The 17,516-nt window shown below is 39.1% G+C and overlaps 1 protein-coding gene across 5 annotated transcripts in view; it reads left to right on the plus strand.

The window, feature by feature from the left end:
• OXR1 (oxidation resistance 1) overlaps window positions 1-17,516 on the plus strand; it is a 266,285-nt gene that overhangs the window by 135,160 nt on the left and 113,609 nt on the right. The gene's annotated exons all lie outside the window — the stretch shown is intronic.

Here is a 17,516-nt window from a genome sequence, read left to right on the forward strand (position 1 = left end):
AGCCAACACTAGATAGAACAGCCAAAGCTTTGTCTTGCTGAGTTTTGACAATCTCCAGGGGTGGATACTCCACTGCCTCTCTGCATATCCTGTTGGAACATGGACAGTGTGTCCGTAGAAAACTTCATTCATGGGCAACTTGCCCATAAACAGATATTAACGTTTGTGAACAACAGTTGTGGACCCTAGGGAAGTATGAGAGTAACTGACCACAGAAAGTGGCAAAGCTTGCATGTTTTTCTCAAGTATCATCTTACATTATCCTTGTACACAGCGCTGGGTGAGGTGGCCTGTCCGGACTGACCCATGGGAGATGTGTTGGTATAGTGTTCTTATACATACAGCCTTGTCTATGTGACTTGTGTGAATCCACAAGGAATAAGTTGCTGGAGCCAGAATTATTGCATACTGCATAATGTTTGACTTTTGCTGACAGGCAAATTAAAGAGACAAAAATTATTCTGTGTCTTCACAAATGTTTGATGGTACACGTTCCTGAATATTGTGAAAAGGAAAGGTTTAATCTTGGACAGTACAATACTGATACCACCTGAACATGTTTACTGTATTGACTGAGTTATTGTGATATTGAGTCTATGGCTTTGATAACCTGAGAGAAAGATCAATTACCTTCTTAGAGCTCCCATCAACCTCAACATATGTTAAGTTGTGAGCTATATCACCATCTTGAATTAAAAGAAATTTTCTGTGACTTGTCTCAAAGATAATTTCTAATAGTTAAAGTCTAAACAAATAATTTTTTACTTTCTGAGGATGAATGTACTGACACACCTGTAATGGACTGGCACTCTAAAATAGGAAAATATCATACTTTTCTGATGTTTTTTGTACAGTTGGCTGTTATATAGCATAAACAAGCACATTTGATTTGTTGCTGACTTAATATGATTACACAGATGCTTACCTTGTTTTGCCTTTGTTTTCATGTTGTTCTACCTAAAGCAATCTGTGTCCAAGATCGAGCAAATGGATTAAGAAAATGTGTTAGAAAAGTAATGCCCTCAGCCGACTTTCTTCTTTCCATTTTACAATTATTTATTATTATTTAAAGTTATTTTTAAAATATGGTTGTGGGTTTTTTTTTTTTTATTTGGCTATGCAGGAAGCACTTACGAGATCTTTGTATAAATTGCACTCTGCTTTGCAGATCCAGAGACATGTGAGCATTTAGCTTGCACACACATGCTTTGCAGAAGAAATTACAGCAGCTTGTGTATGCTTGCAACTACTGTGAGTAGATACAGGCAATTGCATGTACTGTGTTCCTAAATAGTCTCTAGCATCAGAATATTTTTAAAATTTTTTCGTGTCCCCATATACACATATTTACTTCAGACCTTTCAAAGTTGATTGTGTAATGAGGAAGGAATATCTGGTAATTTCAAGAGATTTTAAAATTTCATCAGCACCACTTCTACTTTAGAGAGCTATGCACAAGATACTTATTTTGCATTTCATCTTTCCCACAGACTGTATTTCAGATGCTCTCCAAACTTAATGAGTGCAGTTGCACTTTTTAGATGTGGGGGAAAAGTAGGTAAGAGAGAAAAGAACTGATAGGAATAGGCATTGGGGAACAAGTTGTATACTCGGTTAAAATGAAACAGAAAATGGAGAGTCAGTGAGGGGGAGAAATAACTGTTCCATATGGCAGGCTCAGCAGGCAGGAAGGCTCCTGCACCTCCAGTGCTGAGCTGGTGTGAAGAAATTGAGTGGGAACGCCTAGATTAATAAGATGAGTGTAGGAAAAACAGTCTGCATGGTGGGTTGGATTAAGTTTTTTGGAGAACTCTAGAAACAGCACCCAAGATACTTAAAAATAAAAACCTAAAATTAGACTCTTTAGGTGCTTCAGGCACTTAAAAATTCAGGCCACTTATTTCTGAAGTGCTTATTGCTGAGCAACTCCCTCGAAAGAGAAAAAGAAGACCCAGGTGGGTCTTCAGCATTCTGAGAAGGGGGCTGGAATATTACACAATGGAGAATGCTATGGGTAACCTGAATTCAAAGCAGTAAGGCTGGATCAGCTTAATGCCATGTCCAACTACAAGAGCTACAATTAGCTTTCCTTTCTGGCACAGTATCATAGCTGTGTTGCTTGTAGGACCCATCTGAAGGGTTGCAGGACTCTACTTCATGGTATCATGCCAAAGGATAGATATTTAGCAATTTATTAAGGTGAGTGAAGTAGCTAATGTTACCCTATAAAGACATGCACTTGAGGAGCCATGAAAGCCTAGTGTGTAGTGCTTAGATACTTCTGAGAGGATATACCCAGTAGATTATTTACCTAGTAACCCTGGTTTTGTAGAGGGTTCTATTTACCATTAAAATAAAACTGCAGCACTGGTATAGTGTAAATACATGATTTAAAAATAAGATGGCTGCATAAAAATATTTTCCTCATCAGGCAAAAGAAATTATGAAACAGGACAGTAATTCATACTAGAAAATGTTGTTAGACTACGGTGTTGGTGGGGGAAAGAGGAATGCAGCAATTTTTTTTAAAAATTGTATCTAGTAATAACAATCTTAATGCAAATATTGCTACATAGGCTCTTGCTAACACAACTCATTTCATTGAGAAGACAACTATCAACTGTCTCAGGAGGCATCTTTTTTTGGAACAGTCTCTATTATCAGTGGAAGCCATTGCTCTACAGCTACACACACTTAGTAGTTTAGACAGAGTGCATGACTATGTATATGTGTACGCAGTGTACAGCATGAGGACACTTGGGAAATACTAATTGTTCCCTTCTCTCCAGTAGTTCATTTTTTAAAAATTTGTTTCATGTTTCACTTGTAAAAAAAAAAAAAGGAACAAGCCCTTTCCTTCTTCAGACTCTCTTGCAAATGAGATCAGTAGAATTCTTAATCAGGAAAATATTTTCTGCTAGCTTGACCTTGCCATATTAGTACTCTGAATTAACTAATACAAAATCAGTGTGGGATAAGCAACTCTGAATAAATACATTTTAAATTACTAAGTTTCCAAAATAGTTGTCTTGTAGCTAATCCCTAGGTGATAATTGGGAAAAGACTGATTTTCATGTGGGCTCCCAATCTTGTTTGTAAGAGACGAAATTTCAGCGGGTAGTTACTTTAAATTTAGTTGGGATTAGTTTAGTCATAGAATCATAGAATTATTTGGGTTGGAAGGGACCTTAAAGATCACCCAGTTCCAGCCCCCCTGCCATGGGCAGTGAACCTTCCGCTAGACCAGGTTGCTCAAAGCCCCATCCAGCCTGAACTTGAACATTTCCAGGGATGGGGCATCCACAACTTCTCTACCCTACCACTCTCATAAAGAATTCCTTCCTAGTACCAAACCCTGCCTTCTTTTACTTTAAAGCCATTCCCTCTTGTCCTATCACTGCATGCCCTTGTCAAAAGTCCCTCTCCAGTTCTCTTGTAAGCTCTCTTCAGGTACTGGGAAGCTGCTAAGAGGTCTCCCTGGAACCTTCTCTTCTCCAGGCTGAACAACCCCAACTCTCTCAGCCTGTCTTCATAGGAGAAGTGCTCCAGCCCTCAGATCCTCTTTGTGTCCCTCCACTGGACTCACTCCAACAAGTCTATGCCCTTCTTATGTTGGGGTCCCCAGAGCTGGGAGTAGTACTCCAGGTAGGGTCTCACCAGAGCAGAGTAGAGGGGCAGAATCCCCTCCCTCACCCTGCTGACCACGGTGCTTTTGATGCAGCCCAGGATATGTTTGGCTTTCTGGGCTGTGAGAGCACACTGCTGGCTCCTTATCAACCAGCACCCTTAAGTCACTACTAATAATTTAGAACTCCTAAATGCATTATTGTGAAAAGAAGATGGATAGTCTAAGGAATTTAATGCATATAAATATAAGTAATAATTGATCGCAAGAATTATTACAAATACACAAAACAGCACAAGAGAGTGTTTATAAAGTGTGAGAGTATAGATGATTTTATGGAGATACCTGAAGCATAATCTTTTTTTTCAAGTGATTAATAAATCATAGTCCATTCCTCCTGTTATTAAAGGGAGAACTAAATGAAAACTGATCAGCTTTTATTTAGTGAATATAACTATACCTACCTCTTGTGCTATATGCTTTCCAATGAGTCAATTCAAGTCATGACTTTTACAATAATTTGAAAGCATAAATAAATATATTGTTTACATATGCAGTAGATTAATTTTCTTTATGTTTACATACATTCCAGTCTGCTTCTGTAAAATTATTACTTGCATTAAAATATGTCAGACCTATCCGATTAAGTGTGAATTCATACATATTTAGTACTAAATGTATATGGTGTCACACAGTCTGTTCATCTTAAGCTATTATGCAGGACTAACATCTGTTCAAGTGGTGCTGAATAGAATAGAATAGAATAGAATAGAATAGAACAGAATAGAATAGAATAGGCCAGGTTGGAAAAGACCTCTGAGATCATCAAGTCCAACCCTTGATCCAACAGCGCCATGGTTACTAGACCATGGCACTAAGTGCCACATCTGGTCTCATCTTAAACACCTCCAGGGACAGAGAATCCACCACTTCCCTGGGCAGCCCATTCCAATGCCTGATTACCCTCTCTGTAAAAAATTTCTTCCTAAAATCTAACCTAAACCTCCCCTGGTGGAGCTTAAGACCATACCCTCTTGTGTTACTGATAGCTGCCTGGGAGAAGAGACCAACTCCCACTTGGCTACAACCTCCTTTCAGGGAGTTGTAGAGAGTGATGAGGTCTCCCCTGAGCCTCCTCCAGGCTAAACAACCCCAGCTCCCTCAGCCTCTCCTCATAGGACTTGTGTTCAAGTCTCTTCATGAGCCTTGTTGTGATTTCAGAGATCTCTCACCCTGATGGAGCTTTTTTTTTTGGAGAGCTGGTGTGAGGGAGTCATAGACTACTGATTAGACATCACAGTGAATCTGTTATTGGACTCAAAACTGGAAAAGAAAAACATCGATCCATCTGAAAATATGTACTTATTTACAATCAAGCCGGGAGTCTTATGGAGTTCATTTCTTGTGATGACTTGCTATTGTAGTCACTTACTGAAAACAGAGTTAGAGGGCTGACTCTTGCCTTCTCCTCTGAAATAAGCATAAAACAATTAGAAGGACAGACATGGCATTGTGGCACTTTTATTTTTAGTGTACAAATCCCTTCCTGCTCTGAGAGATTTTTTTCAGGATGCTCTAGAAATATCTTATTCCTTTTAGAGGGCATGATCTGATATTTGGTGTATCTGCTGTAGAGATGTTTTCCTGCAAAGAATACTCCACTTTTTCTTTAAACATGTCTTTGAAATGTTCTTCTTATCATTTGGCAGTTGAATATATTTGCTTCTACTCTTCTGCAGAATTGAATGTGGTTCCTTTCTGTAGTCGCTCCCAAATTACCTTTCTTGTTAGTTGCTAATACTAGCAAAGCGTGTGACATAGGTAGGTATGTTAGAAGTCATGGAGTTTGGTGCAGCAGGTGCTGTAAATTTTGGCTGCATTCTCTCCATTTTAGAGAAGGACAGATGGGAGATGAAGCTGCCAACTCTGCCTCAGAGGATCCAGATGCTGGTTGCACACATTTGCAGTTTGACTGTGTCCCATTCACTGCACTTACAATTTCCTTATTAAACACTGAGTGCTTTTTGAGAAGTATCATTCTCACTGCTTCCTTTCAAGTGTGATCTCAGAAACTTTTAGAGGAGGAGGCCATTTTCCTAGCATCTCATTACCTGTTTGTGAGTGATAAGGAATGGGAAATAATTCGTGGAACATGTGGATAATAAGCAAAGTGTCTCTCATAGCAACAGTAACTATGCAAAATTCTTACTCATTCATCCTTCCTGAAGATTTTTATTAGTGATTCAGATCACATAGCTACTCTGGATGAGCAAGCAAACATTTATTCTTTGTTTTTCTCTTTTTTAGTATTTAAAACTTGGAGGCATTAAAACCCAATTGTATCCTTCTTTTGTCCTTTACAGATACTGTATCCTTTGAATATAAATGAGTTCTGAGCTATAGAGACAGCATCCAACATAAGAGGAATGCTCATTAATGTCCTTTCATCTCAGTATGTCCCTCTTCTTAGCATCTGGTTTTGGTTTTAATCATATAGATTGCTATCTTATCATCTGCTGAGTCATTTACGGCAAGAAGTATTTCAGGATTTTCTAATTTTCCTGCTTAACAGCAGGATAAAGCTGAAATCTGTTATAGTTCTGGAGGCAGGCTACTCAACTTGCAAGATCGGCTAACAGTGGGTCACTAAAATCTGAATCTCTGGGGGAGAAAAGAAGAGAAACTGATCTGACCTCTAAGCTCGCAGCTGAAAGAGGATGCATCACCTTCAATCTCTCTCTCATTGGAGATCTTCTGTAGAAGAGAAAAATGACTCAAAAAAGGACATGATTTCTAACATCTCAAATGTTCCTTGAGCACCAGTCCCTTTGAAGCTAACACTCAGATGGTTAAGGCAGTGAGTTTCCTTCCATAGAACATATATGTGAGCATGAAATCTAAGATCAAAATCTGATGTTACTTACTGTGGAATAACTACGCTAAAGCAGAAATTGGTTTTCAATACAGTGACAGAGTGTGCAAATCTGGCTGGTGCTGTGAATGGGTGACACTGGACAGCCTCCAGCTCTTCCTGATTGTGGTGCAAGAGGCACAACCTACCTCAGTTGCCGTGACCATGTGGCCTGTGTTGATGGGATGGGACTGTCTCTCTCCTGTACAAGCAGATTGCTTTCCTTGAAGTCTGGCAATGATCTAATTCAAGCAATTCTTATTGTACTAGGACAGACCCCACCCACTGTCTGATATCTCTGGTCCTGGTCATGAGGGGCTACCAAATATCTCCCAGCATGTACGGGGCTCCACACAATTTTCTTCAACAAATTTTTACCCTTTCCTGCATTCACATTTTCTCTTTATATTGCTAAATAATTAAAAGTGAAGTGTGATTTTATGGAGACAGAGCTCCTGGTTTAGGGTCATCTCCAGGACAGCTTGCTGTGAAGTTCCTTTTGGATTTTAACAAACCAGCTCGTTGTTATGCTTTTCCCTCAAAAACCCTACAGGAACTGAGTGTTATTGCAAAACCCTGGTTTTTATCTTGGGCCAGGAAGAACAGTTGGATTTTATCATGGAGTTGTTGTAATGTTGAGCATTCCACAATTACAGAACATTAGTATGCACATAGGAGCATGCAAAGATTTTACAAGCGTAAAGTATTCAACATTTATGAAAGAAGTCTTTTTATAAATTTAGATACTAATTGGCCAGATATGTTCATGAAAACTAAACAGTGGCAGCAGCCTGCTGTATTTCCAATTAATCTCATTAATTAGTATGCTTGAGAGATTTTTTTATTCTTTTAATTTGTAGAAGATAGAGTGACAGTTTCTTTCCTCTGCCAGAGGAAATGTGGCAAGGATGATCAGTTCTAAGGATTGTTGACTTGCAGTTTCTCAGGCACTTTAGCCATACATTTGTTTAGGAACCTGTGTGGCCACTTGGATATGGAATTAGGTGCTTATGCCATCTATTTGCACTTTATGTTTTTCCCTTTTCATTTGTATGTAAAACAGTGCTGAGATTGGTTGTTTGATAGTTTGCCAAGTTTCCGATGTTCTTGCTTTGAATAAGTCTCAGAGAAGACAGGGCCTCCCTATAGTAATGTTTTAAAACATACGACTTAAATATACTGGGAAATTAAATGGTGGTTTGAGAAACTGACTTAAATTCAGTCTACAAATTAAATGACATGTTCTATTTAAGAACTAGAAACTCTCATTTTAATAAAACATGAGACACTGATTGTTCAGAGGTCAAGACTTCCCAACATAGCTGCTAACCTTGACATCAGTTGGGTATTGAAATCTGCTGGGATCTCAGAGAGAAACTATCACCATTGTGAACCCTGAGAAAAATGCTGAACACCACCACTGCTGACTCACTGCTGACTCTGAGATAGCACAAAGTCATCTAGTGGTGTGTCCCAAACTCAGCTCCAGGAGAAGAAGATAAATCCCTGTTGGGTTACAACTGCATAATCCACAGCTAAGTTGGCTTTGGTGGCTTTGATAGTTTTTAGCTAGAGTAGAACAACTTTCTCTTTGTTATCTGAAAATAATCTAAACCTGTACTGATTTGTTGTGATTTTTTAAATGAATATTGAATGCACACATTCCAAACCTGTCAGATAGAAGAAGAAAATGTAACAGTTGTAAAATATAAACTTTATTTCTTATTCATTGCCTGCTGGAAAACCAAGCCAAATAAGTGAAGGAGTTTGGCCTTCTTTACATGCTGAGTTTCTCTTTAAGGGTTATAGATGGGATTGCAGCTCATCCCAAGTAAAAAGTATGAGAGTAAAGACAGGTAATCTGAGAAGTGGAGGGCTCACCTTGAACCCTACAGCAGACTCTTGGAAGAGAAGAGGATATATTTTTCCATGACAAGATGGCTCTGAAGAATTGTCTGTTTAAATGAGAATATATCCAAGCGGAATAGTGTATTTTCTAGGAATAGCATGTCCTTGTTACACCTGATTGTAAATAACCTGCCAGAAAACACTTTCTCCAATAAGCTCCATTAATAAAGGTGGATTGGGTTCAACTCAATGTCTCAGTATTCATTGAACGAGGTTCCTGCTTTTGATGGTCTTTTAGAAGCCCATCTCCTTCACCGTTTTACTGCCATAAACAATCAGATCACTTTTCTTATTTCCAGAGACAGAAAAAGCATAAATTCATTTTCTTTTGGATAGTTTGCCAATTTCTTCTTCAGGGCAATAAATATTTTTCTTTACTCTGGCAAGAAGAACATGCTGCAAGTTCTTTTGAACGATTTAAGTTTTGTATTTTTGGGGTATATGTGCACTAAATGACAGTTAGGGACAATTTGAAAAAAGGATATTTGTTTTTTAAACATGAATAGTGAAGTTGTCATACTGAGAGAACAAAAATTCTTTATTATAACTTGTATCCATATTACTTTGCAAAGAAGGGCTGAAAGATTATTTCATATGGTTGAAATCATATGTCTGAGAGATCTGTAATTAATTTGAATAAACCAAGATTTATAAACTCTGCTTGGGTATGGGAATAGGGTAAAGGTGTTGGAGAAAAGGAGTGGCAGCACCACAGGTATGAAGAATGCAGTCTCAGTGAAGCACCAATACCAGAAAAGAGCAGCATGAGGGTAGATGTGCAAGCAAAGAAGAGCAGAGCCCAGGCAGTGAGGAGGAGAGGAGCTACTGAAAGTATTCACTTGAGAAAAGCCCAAATAATGATACAGTATATTAGAAAAGCCCTGTTTCATGCCATAATCCAATGTTCTGTTAATAAAATTGGACCATGTACTTCTGATTCCTGTTCTGCTGATGACATTCTTATCAATCACATTTGGTATTAAGAAATTATTAATTTTAAAAAATAGTGAGAGAATTTCTATCTACTGTACTTTATATTTCAAATATACTGTTAAAAAGTGCTTTCATTCCGTTACAGTTCTGTGAGGGGGAAAAGGTGGAAACATTTAGCATGTTTTAGGTACTCTCCCCCTTGTAGACTTGATACTTGCCCCTTTTCTACTGTCAGGATGAGTTATGTGTGAAAAAGATGTAAAAATAGAGAGCAAAAATCTAAATATAATTTGATTTTTAGTTGCTAAAGACTTCAGTGGGATCATGTTTTTCTAACCAATACACATAATATGTATGAATGTGAAATTATGTATAGTGGTATCTAACCTCATACACTGAAAAGGTGTCTGTTGCTTAACAGTACAACTGATGCTTCAGTTTTGAATGTTTGTTAGCTACCTGTAAATTAGTGTACTATCTCTGTATTCTGGAAGATAGGAGATGCACATTATGGTGAGTTTGTGGTTTGGCTTGGGTTTTTTTAGCACAATTTATAGATTGTTCTATCTTTGCTAAAGGAAATTATTAAAAAGCATTATTTCTACAGCAGGACAGATTGTTAATATTTGCAATTATTCTTATTTTCTGGGGGTTATATTGCATGATCTTCATGTTTGTCTACTCAGTGAAACAAGTTCCCTTAAAACTATCAGCAATAATACAACATCTTTCTTCTGGTGTTTGTCCCATTGAAACCTCCCAGGTCTTCAGTTAGCTGGCTAGTGCGTTACTGGAGTCAGGAGTATCAGAAATATGAAATTTATGTGCAAATTCCAATTATTGATACCAACATCAGCCTTGAAATGTAATTATACCTGTTCTTCTCAAATGTCAAGCCAACAACACGCCTATTTGAGGAGGGCAGCTCTATTTTTAAATCCAAAGCAAAACTCAGTGTCCAGGTCAATTGGTTCCCTCCACTCCAGACCTTCCTGGGAGGCCCAGGGTAACAGCAGCACCACGTGCCTTTCCCAGAGCCAGGCACTGAGATTTAGCAGGTGGTATAACAGTACCACCAGGTGACAGCATAAAATGTAGGGTTTGCTGCTAGAGGAATTCAGTTCAACAACTATTTGCAGATCAACTCTATGGTAAAGCATAATTTTCCCCCCAGGGCTAGTGTATGTAAATCTTCAGATGCAACTAGTATGTTTTTGCTGTAAGTTCCATCATGAAGACTGTGTCTGTGTCAGAGGTCTTTATTGAGTCTTTTTTTTTCTTTTTGGCAGGAGGAAGAGGTAGGGGGAATTGCTGTGGGGTAGATTGGTTTGGGGATTCTTTGCAATGTTTGGATTAGGGCAGAAGGATCCATTTCTCTGAACTTGTCTACTTCCAATATAGCACAGATAAGAGAAGAACCAGGATAACGTTCTAACAAATATCAGTCTAACGTTATTTTTATGAAACCTCAAGGCATGAGGGATAATTGTTATGATATCAGTTTGAATATAGGCTATTCATAGAATCATAGAATCGTAAAATCATAACATGTTGAGGGTTGGAAGAGATCTTAAAGGTCATCTAGTCCCAACCACCCTGCCATGGGCAGGGACACCTCCACTAGACTAGGTTGCTCAAGACCTTATAGAACCTGGCTTTGAACACTGCCAGGGCTGGGACATCCACAGCCTCCCTGGGCAACCTGTTGCAGTGTCTCAGCACCCTCACTGTAAAGAATTTCTTCCTAATATCTAACCTAAATTTCCCGTCATTCAAGTCTTACCCATTCCCCCTTGTCCTATCCCTGCAGTTCCTGATGAAGAGTCCTTTTCCAGCTTCTCTGTAGGCCCCTGCAGATACTGGACAGCTGCCGTGAGGTGTCCACACAACCTTCTCTTCTCCAGGCTGAACAGACCCAACTTTCTCAGCCTGTCTTCGTAGGGGAGTTGCTCCAGTCCTCTTAGCGACTTTGTACCCTCCTCTGGACTTGCTCCAACAGTTCCATGTCCTTCTCATCTTGGGGGCACCAGAACTGGATGCAGTACTCCAGGTGGGGTCTCACAGGAGCAAAGGAGCGGGGGAGAGTCACCTCCCGCAACCTGCAGGCCATGCTCTTTTGGATGCAGTCCAGCATTTTGTTGGATTTTGGGCTGTGAGCACACACTGCCAACTCATGTTGAGTTTTTAATCAACCATCATCCCCAAGTCTTTCTCCGCAGGGCTGCTCTCAGTCACTTATCTGTAAGTGTGTCTGGGATTGCTGAGACAAAGATGTTGGACCTTGTACTTCACTTTGTTGACCTTCATGAGGTTTGCAGCAGCCAACCTCTTCAGTGTGTCAAGATCCCTCTGGATGGCATCCGTTCCCTCCAGCGTTTCAACTGCACCGCACAGCTCACCGTCATAGGTAAACTTACCAAGAGTGGCTTCAATCCCCCTGTCCCTGTCATCAATAAAGATGTTGAACAGTTCAGCATCAAATAATTCTATTTGAAGGTAAATTTAATTTATATGTGACAGCTGTGATGATCCTGCTGGAGTCACTTACGTGGAAAAATACTTAGGAATGTGATTCCATTCTAGTGAGGAAATTCATGTTAATAAAAGAAGGTATTTGCAATGCAGAGGAGTTTGTTAGCCAACTAATGTCAGTTGTTTGCTAACACTGTAGACATATTAGTGTAATAAACCTATGTCATGCAGTCTACCATCATAGCAAGAGCAAATTACATAAATGGGAGTCTCTTACAGTATATTCAGGAAGTGCTGATCAAGATAATACAGAATGATTAAAGATTTTAAATAATTTCTTCTTTAGCTGTATTCACGTTTGTTAATAATACCAGAGTCTTCAGTAAAAGAATAATTGAATTTCACTGCTTTAAACAAGCTGCCCCCGATGCATATCCCACTCAGGAAAATGCCATAAGCTGCCAAGTTAATGGATGGTGGGGGAACCAATGTGCTTTCAATTTAATATTTGTATTCCCTCTACGAGAGATGGTTGTTTCCTAGGGTGTAAAGATATAAAGAAACAAAGAACAAGTCTTCCCACTCTTGGAAGTTACATTTCTTGCTCAGGTAAGGGAGGGAAGTTGATGTTTGCCTTTTTCTTTCTTTTTTTTTTTTTCATCAGCTTTAAATTCACAGCAAACAATTAATGAATTATTATGCTTTCTTTCTGTAAGCTTCTATAAACACTCTAATTTGTGCTACATGGCTTGAAGTTTGTGGCAGTCCTTACGTGCCATTTTGATATTTTCTGTGATTTTTGAGTGTATCCTTCTTCACTTGAAAAAGTGGGATTGTATGCAAGATAAAGACATTATAAACCCTGTTGCTTCTCTTAGTTAACACAACTTGATAGAAGCATACTTAGTAAACAGCTCTAATATCTGTTGGTGAGTAGAGGGTTTAAATGGGCTTTCATGTTCTTGTATTAAAGCGATTTACAAAGAGAATAGTTTTGGTCTGTTTAGGCTGTAATCCAACAAACAGTTGTAATTCTGCTGCCATTAACAATGCACAAACATGTTCAGCTCAATCTATTCAATACAGATCATTTTTGTTCATTTTGGTATGGTTTAAAATTTTTTTCCAGGAGATTTTGTTTCACTGGTGCAAGCAGGATCGAGCAATTTGCTACCACCTTTCCTAGCAGAACCCTACCAAAAAGGCTGGTGAAATTGATGAGATTATTTAATTTCTTTGGAAAAGAGTCTGTCTTCCAGTTCTGCAATGCTCTACATTTTGTATTGAAATATACACAAATGGCTGTTCAAGTGAACTGAACTACTTGATGAAATTCAAATTCAGTCACTGTGACCAATGGCTGAAATAAATGGGTAGCTTTCCTCTGTTGTATGAATGCTGATTCCTTCATTTTCATAATGCTGACAGCACCAACAGGTAAATTAATTTCTTTGCAAAGCAGATTATTTGCTCTGCTGTTTTATAGCATTCCTGATTCTAGCTCATATTTCTGGTTATTGCTTGTGAGCAACTCTACAAATATGTGAGGGCAGACTGTCCTAACCAGAGAAGTAAAATTTCCTGCTAAGTGGCAATAATGGCAGCCTGGTAGTTTGCACCAGCTGGAAATCCTAGCAGAAGTCACTGAAGTTGGGAAGAAACCCAAACAGACTCAGAGGTCGCAAACATGCTCTGATACAGACTGCATTAGTCTCTTCATAATAAATTATGCATGACACCAGTCGAGTTATTAGTGTTTCTTAATGTCTAGTAATTTAAGAATTTTTCAAATGCAGCAGATATTTATATGCTGCCATCATCTGGGGGGAGGAGAGGTTAGTGCATTGCACATCCCACAGGGAAATTAGCTGTTACCCAGTTAACCACTTCAAAGCATTAGTGTCTACAAATCTGATTATCAAATTAGATTAAATGCTTTCCGTTTAGCCCTATAGAATTTATGAACACAGATAATTTAAAAAAAAGCAAGTAAGCTTCACAAAACTTAAGGACAGATACAAATCTGTATAATTGTTTATGTACAATACAAACATATTCTAAAGTACTATGTTCAGTTGTGATCCCTAGTAAAGGTACAAATCTGCACAAGCTGTCAGTGTTCATAAAGTTTACTCTGAGTTTGCTTCATCAAAGCTTTAAGCAGAATCTGGCCTATCATTTCTGTGCAATGCTATTCAGGAGGCTGAATGGGGTAAGGAAGAAATTTGCTTCACCTGCAAAAAGGTGTTGTGTTAGGAATTACTGCATGGAATTATGTTGGCAGCATGAACAGTCTGGCAGCTTCTTACCTTCCAGGCAGGACGTGTGTGTGCATAGTGTACTGCCTGAGTAAAGTGGTGTGTGGAAGAGAAGGGGATGCAAGTTGAGCCAACAGTGGAATAGTAAATTAGCCCCATTGAGTTAACAGCTTCAGTCCAAGTACTAGAATTCCTCTTGCAACTTGAATAATTTGCTAACTTAATTGGAAATGTTAAGTTCTGCTTTCTCTGGTTGTTTACCACTGTGGTGCCCAAACGATGCCCACATCTGCTTTTGAACTCTTCAGATGATGATGATTTTTAATAAACATGTGCTTTTTAATAATTATTTATTTTATGTGTTTTGTTAATTTTTCCTTTAACAAATCTGAACAAGATTTCAGCCAAATTACTTTGCAGAATTGAAGCGAGCCAGAGAAGGAGCAGTTTGTGCTGTTTGCAGAACTAAAATGTGGCCTTCTTGGAGACCACTCACTGACCTCTTTTCAAACAAAAACATGGTGAGAGCACCATGTGAAAATTTCTAATAACATTGTGAATCAGGATCTGATCACTGAAGTAAAACTTCTCAGGACGTGAAACGGAGTGAAAATTATGTTCTGGTTGCTGCTCAAAGTAATCACCACCAGCAAAGAAAATAAACCTCTTCACTCCAGGTCTGTCCTGCACGCGGTTGCACAGCTGTTGTGGTTGTGTGCACAACACCCTAAACCATCTGTAGACATCTGCCCTGTGTCTATGTGTAATCAAATCAAAGAGTTTTTAACTTGTGCTGTGACGTTAATGTGGCAGCAAAAATATTTTTCAAGATATAAGTGTAGGTCTTCTGTTACAGCTCCTGCTTTAGACTGTCAGTATGAAACCACAACTTGTGAGACATGTCTGTCATGTAAATAAACAATGCAATTTTCATAGCACGGATAACACAGATAGTTTGTGTTCATATTTATCTAGACAAGAGATGTGAATGTGGAAAAGTGGCTCATTCAAAAATTTGGAAATAATTCTGCATGTTCTGTTTTCAAACCTTAGAAGATTTTGATAAAGAACAGCTTTATCTCTAAGTATTTTACTAATGTGCGCATAATGAATTAACTACTTCCCTCATCATGTCAAGTTTCTCAAATGTTGGACACTTACTGAAATTTGATAGTGAAGACACCATGACACTGTTAAAGCACGATTTACTTTTTGAGTTAAAAATTTTGACTGATTCCAGCTAATTATGGGATTACTTTATTAAGGAGTGACAGTATCTATAATGAACACAGTGTCTTCCCAGTACTTGTCTCATTTAGTAGTTTGAGAGTAATACAATATGGTCAAACTCTTAATTACTCTGATATGTGGGAGCCCCATTAGTGAACCTCTGGTGCTTGGTGCGTTACAAACAGGACCAGAGACCTATGTAGTCCCTGCTTTAGCCTCTCATTTCCAGTCTGAGAGGCTGCTGAGGAAGGCATGGGGATAAGCAGCACAGAGGAAAAGGTGAGCATGTCCCTGCTTGTGCTGGAACTGGCCCAGTGGGAGCAAGCACCAGCCCAGGAGCCTGTTCTGATGGCACCTGCCCTGCCTGTAGACACCTGGATTTGCATATAAAGTGATAAACTGTGCCAAGAGGATCCTGTGCAGAACTGTCTCATTTGCTCCCACATCACCCTTAGCCTCTCTGCACAAAGTTTTCCCACAGTAGATGAATTTACCAAATCTGCCTGCTTGTGAGGCAAGCAGCAAGCACAGCTCCTCTTGCTGCTCTTGACATTGCTGTAGGCAGTACAGCAAGAGACTTCAGCAGCAGCTTAGTGCAGATTTGGAAGTGTATTTAAGGACGTCCTTCCATGGAGCAGTACTAGAAGAACAGCAAAAGTACTGGGGAATTAAAAGTAGTTAATTGAGGGTGGCCTAATTGGCGTATTCAAGACAGAAGACATTTCTTCTATTATTGGCACATGAGAGTCAGAAGGCAGCAACTTTAAAGGTAATACACAGTATTCAGGACTAAGAAGAATGAGTTATAACAGATAGTTACAGGTTTTTAGGATATAATTTTGCTCATTTTGATTTACTGATATTTTAAAATGTATATTTAATAAACAGAACAGATTTAGTCCGTTTACCTGCTTAAAACATGGAGTTTGATGGTGTGGAGGCAGTTGCTGCTGGATATATCAAAAGTCTCTGAACTTCATTTTCATCATCTTTTTTTTTTTTTAGCAAGCTAACTAAGATTTTTAGTTGGTCTATGAGCCATGAGATGAGCTTTAGCTGATGCTTTTGGTGTCCTGAAGTTGTAGATGTTCATGATTTCTTACAGTGTGTTTATTATTTATCTAATATTTTTGTACTTCACAGAGGAGTATTTTAAAATTTGGTTTTAGTGTTTTATGTTTTATACGGTAGTTTATGCTCAGAACTAATTTAGGCTGGTGGCTCTGTGTGGGATCTGTGCCTCTAGAATGAACTGGTGATATGGGAATGGCTTCTACTGGTCAAGTGTGTCATAAAAGACTATACCAATTAATACTAATGGGCTACTGTAGTAGCAACCATAGCACAGAGACTGAAAGGTGGCGAATCATAAAGTAAACATTAGTCTCTCACCCATGAAGTGGTCTCTCCATACTGGTGTTTAACCTACTTGGTAAGAAGGCACTGAGAATACGCTCAGGCTGTGGTAATGGGGTCTGTCTGTAATGCCAATAAAGAAGTGTCGCCAGTCTGCAGTGCTCCAGTCTAATATACCATCGTTGCCTTTACATTGCAAGTCATGGAGAACAACTACAAAACCAGCTGAGTGGGGCACAAGGATGCATTTTGTTTACTCATGCCAGCAAACCCTACAGCTCAGTCTAAAGATTGCCTAACTGTGCCTGTACCTTGGAGGGCTATCAGCCCTAATGACCCAAACTTGGAGCATATAAGCACCTTGAAACCAGGCAAACAGTCAACAGAATATGCTTTTTTGTTTCCTTTTCCTAAATATTCACTTATTGTATGGTTAAAGAGAAAGTGACTGCATGGTGTGTTAATTCATAAGTGATGCATCATTTATGAATGTGTGTAGGGATTCAGGGACAAACTGCTTCCAGCCTCAGACTGGTTATATGAGAGAGAAGGTTGCTGAGCACCTTCCTTTCTTTTTTTGGCCCAGAACTATCCTACTTGGATGAAGCTGGAACAAGTGCCATCCAGGCTTGTACAGAGCATGCTGCTGGCTCCTGGGGAGCAGAGGGAGGGAGCTGTGTGCTCTGCCTCAAAGGCTTTACAGCAGTCAGTCCCAAAGTCTGGGACATTTGCATGTTCCCTAGATAAAGTCTCTTCTCAGCACCCAGCATATTTTGCTGTAGCTTTATTCTGCCCTTAGCACACACAGCTAGGCCTTTAGGGC

The sequence above is a fragment of the Manacus candei genome, unplaced genomic scaffold (assembly GCF_025592945.1).
Source record: "Manacus candei isolate 608988 ecotype Guabito, Panama unplaced genomic scaffold, ASM2559294v1 h1tg000019l, whole genome shotgun sequence".
Lineage (NCBI taxonomy): Eukaryota > Metazoa > Chordata > Aves > Passeriformes > Pipridae > Manacus > Manacus candei.